Genomic DNA, 4,016 nt, shown 5'->3' on the forward strand with positions numbered 1-4,016 from the left:
CGTCCAGAAGCCGGCGACTGATCTGCCTCGCCTGGGAAGAGCGCAATGATGGTGCCAACTTGGGCCAGTGAAGCAACGTCCTCCACAACTAGACTAAAGAACCAAATGACAGCAACTTGTCTGTTCCCCTTCCCCCAATTCCCCAGCACTGTTCCCATCCCCCCAATTCCCCAAATTAAAAAAAAAATCTTAAAAAAAAAAGTGTAAAGGTCATGAAAAACAAGGATAGACTGAGGACATATCACAGGTTGGAGGAGACTAAGGCAACAATGACAACAAAAGGCAATGTGAGCTGTTAGATTGGATCCTAGAATACGGAGAGTACATTAGCTGGTGAAATCCCAAAAAAGTCTAGAGTTTAGTCAACAGTATTGCACCAATATTAATTCTTTCATTTTGATTATTGTATTATAGTTATGCAAGATGTTAGCACTAGAGGAAGCTGAGTATAGCCTTGTATATGGAAACTCTGAGAGTTGTTTTCATTCTCCTTCTATAAATCTAAAATGATTTCAAAACAAAAAGTTACAAAAGACAGACGCAGGAATAGAACATTTCAGAAAAATGTGTTTGTGGGTAGGAAGGATTGGCAGGGTCACCTGAAGTGGGATTGATGAGGGCAGTTGGAAGGGTCATAAGAAAATCTGCCCAGGAGGTGTTGAAAGTAAACAGTAAGCAAGAAATGTGGTGAAGCCACCCAGGAGGCGGATGGATTCTGGAGCTCAGAGGACTGGGATGAAGATAGAGATTTGGCAGTCACTGGTCTCCAGGGAATAATTAACACCAGGGGAGTGAGAGTGAGGAACAGAGCCGGTGGACAGAGAGAGTAGCAGGAGGGGCCAGACTAAGCCCTAAGGAATTATACTATTTAAACACAGGGTACATTTTGTGCTTATGAAAATAAGAATCTAAATTCATATTTGCTTATATAGTCTAGAGAATCCTAATGCTACAAATCAGTGTTTTTTTTCCTCATAGACGGGGAGCCGTTGGTAAATATTTACCAGCATACCATTGTATGTACCGTAATTCACTTAACTAACCCCCTATCACTGAACATTTAAATGGTTTCCAATCTTTCTAGGAAAAAATGGGGGGGGGGAATAGAAAGGGAATATAATGCTGAACTGAATAACTTAATATCTGTGTCATACCTCATATTTGTGCATATATCTGTAGGAAAATTTCTAGCACCGTAATTCCCAGGTAAAAGGTAGGTGCATTTGTAATTTAAAAAAATATTTCCAAATAGCTTTCTATAGAGGTGATGTCAATCTGTGTTCCTACCAGCAATATATAATGATGCCTGTTTGCCCATATCATCACCAGCACAATGTTATCAAACTTTTCTTTGTCATAGCCAATCTGATACATGAAGAATCATGCTTTCTTGTAGTTTTCATTTGCATTTCTCTTAAGATGAGTGAAGTTGAGTGGCTTTTCTTATGTTTAAGAGGGCTTAGATTTTCCTTGTCTATCAACTATCTCTTTATATTCTTTGCCCAGTTTTTTAACTGGGTTGTTGTTGTTTTTTCTCATTGATTTTAGGAGCTCTTTATATATGTGGAAAATTAACTCTGTTATATAACTAGCAATTATTTTTATCAGCATCTCATTTGCATTTTATTTTGTTTATGGCATTATGTTAATGTGGAAGTTAAAAACTTTTTTATGATATCATACATAGAAGGCCACCCCAAAGCTGAGTTTTAAAAATATTCTTCATATTTACTTGTAGTATTTTATGGTTTTTGTGCTTTATGGTTACGTCTTTGCACCATTTTGAATGGATTCCAATTTAGGATGTTGGCTTTGAGGGGAAAGGAAAAAATCCCCCTTTCCTCCTCTGGTTCTTTTGGCTGGTTGAATAATTAGATCAACATGAGACAGACTGACAAGAGAAAACAAAAATAAGACCAATAAAATAATTACAAATCAAATTTAATTTCGTGTGCATGGGAACCTCACATACATGAGAGACTCAGGGACCCTGCATGCATGGGAGGTGCAGAGACGAAAGCTAAAATAAGGTGTATATGGGCCGGCCGAGTGGCGCGATGGTTAAGAACTGGCTTGTGACGCCAGAGGGCCCCAGTTCGAATCCCACATATGAGGGCCAGTGACACTGCCCTCCACAGCTAAGATGCTGAACAACAGCTCAACCTGGAGCTGGTCTGCCGTGAGTCACCTGGAGCTGGGCTGCCGTGAGTCGCCAGCGATGGCGTAGGCTGCAGCCCCTGTGGCAGTGGGTTGCCATGGGCTACTGTATATAGTCAGCAGCCAGCGTGAGAGGCCGACCAGAAGCCGGCGACTGATCTGCCTCGCCCGGGAAAAGTGCAATGATGGTGCCAACTTAGGCCAGTGAAGCAACATCCTCCACAAGTAGACTGAAGAACAAAAGGACAGCAACTTGTCTGTTCCCCTTCCCCCAATTCCCCAATAAAAAAAATCTAAAAAAAAAAAATTATAATAAGGTGTATATGGCATTCTGAGCCAAGGATGAGGTAAGGCACCTTGGAGCTTCAGAAGGGAAGAAGGTCATTGCTGGATGATAAAAAGAGCAGATGGTCAGTAATTAGTAGTTTGGCCTGCCCTATAGATGGGTAATAAAAAGTTTTATTCTGGTAATAACCCTTTTTACGGGAAAGGCACCTAATTAAAGTCTCCTGGGTAGTTGGGGGGGGGGTGCAGAAATATTTCTTGAGCCTGCAAGGTCTCAGTTGCTTTTAGCTCAAAATATTCCACATACCACAGAAGCAAATTTTGGCACAACTCATTCTGAATCCCTATAGCTCTATATGTCTTATCCTCCTTTGTAGCACTAATTCCTAAGACAGTGTCTGGAAACTCAATAAGTAGATACTCAATAAGTATTTGTTAAATGGATGAAAAAATTAGCAGGCAGGCCTGCTAACACATGTCTCCCGAAACCATTATTTTCTGTTGCCTGTGGTGCTTTATTGCATCGAAGGGACCTTGTACTGCATGCCTCCCATTTTCCTTATTTCTCGTAGGAGAACTCAGACCGTTTCCCCACAGAGCTATGTGCACTGAGGTTTCTCAGATGATGAGAAAACTACTGGCGGGCTCTCTTCAGGTGAGGGTCTCAGGCGGGGAAGGCCAACATTTCTCTGATGGCAGCTGTCTGCAGTATCGGTCTCTGTATGGTGCTTACCTAACTACTCTTGCTGAATCCCTTCTTATAATGTGGCATGGTAACTATCATATGCCTAGCTCCAGAATATCGAAAACATCCTTTTCTATGTCTGGCCCTGAAAACCATTGCAGACGTGAATCCAAAATGTCCTGGAAACATGCTGTTTTCTCTAGTATTTGAGAACCAAAGCAGGTCCATTTTTTTTTTGGTGTGCAGAATGTTCTGGTTTACAGAATGTAAATTAAGAATGTAATGTGTGAAGACAACAGGGAAGATTAAGGGTATGAAGGCAACCTTTGTAGGGGGAAACCACATAGGTCATCATATAACATAAGTGGGTAGATGTGGGAGCAGAGAGGGGAGGCAGGGAGACCAAGCAGAAATACCCAGGTGCCCTCAGCTTTCACTGTCCTGCTTCGAAATGTTATTCTTCTAACAAAACTCAGCCCAGAAATCCACGTCTGCGCCTTTTGTCCGTCCTCTGGCCTGCTTTCATCAAGAATTCCTCCATCAGTTGTACTGGGCAAGTCTTCTCAGATTTCAATGTGGAGAGCATGAGTGTCTTTCGACCGGCGTCCAGACCTGCCGGAGAAGGAAAGGCAGGAGCTCAAATGAGAGACAGTTCATGAGTTGGAGGAAATGGTTCTTCCGGCCACAGGAAGAGACAGTACATCCTGAGGAAGCCACTTGTGCAGAGCCGGAGCCTGCCTGGCCCAGGGGGAGGGTACATGAATTTGCAATATTCCGGGGTAAAGTGTGTGCCTGAGGCTTTGCCTGATCAGATAGAATGTGACACAGGTGCCAGGAGAGAAGATTTATGGGGTTGAGGCATGGAGTCACGTGCTCCAAGATCGGCTCA

Source organism: Hipposideros armiger, unplaced genomic scaffold (assembly GCF_001890085.2).
Source record: "Hipposideros armiger isolate ML-2016 unplaced genomic scaffold, ASM189008v1 scaffold_609, whole genome shotgun sequence".
Lineage (NCBI taxonomy): Eukaryota > Metazoa > Chordata > Mammalia > Chiroptera > Hipposideridae > Hipposideros > Hipposideros armiger.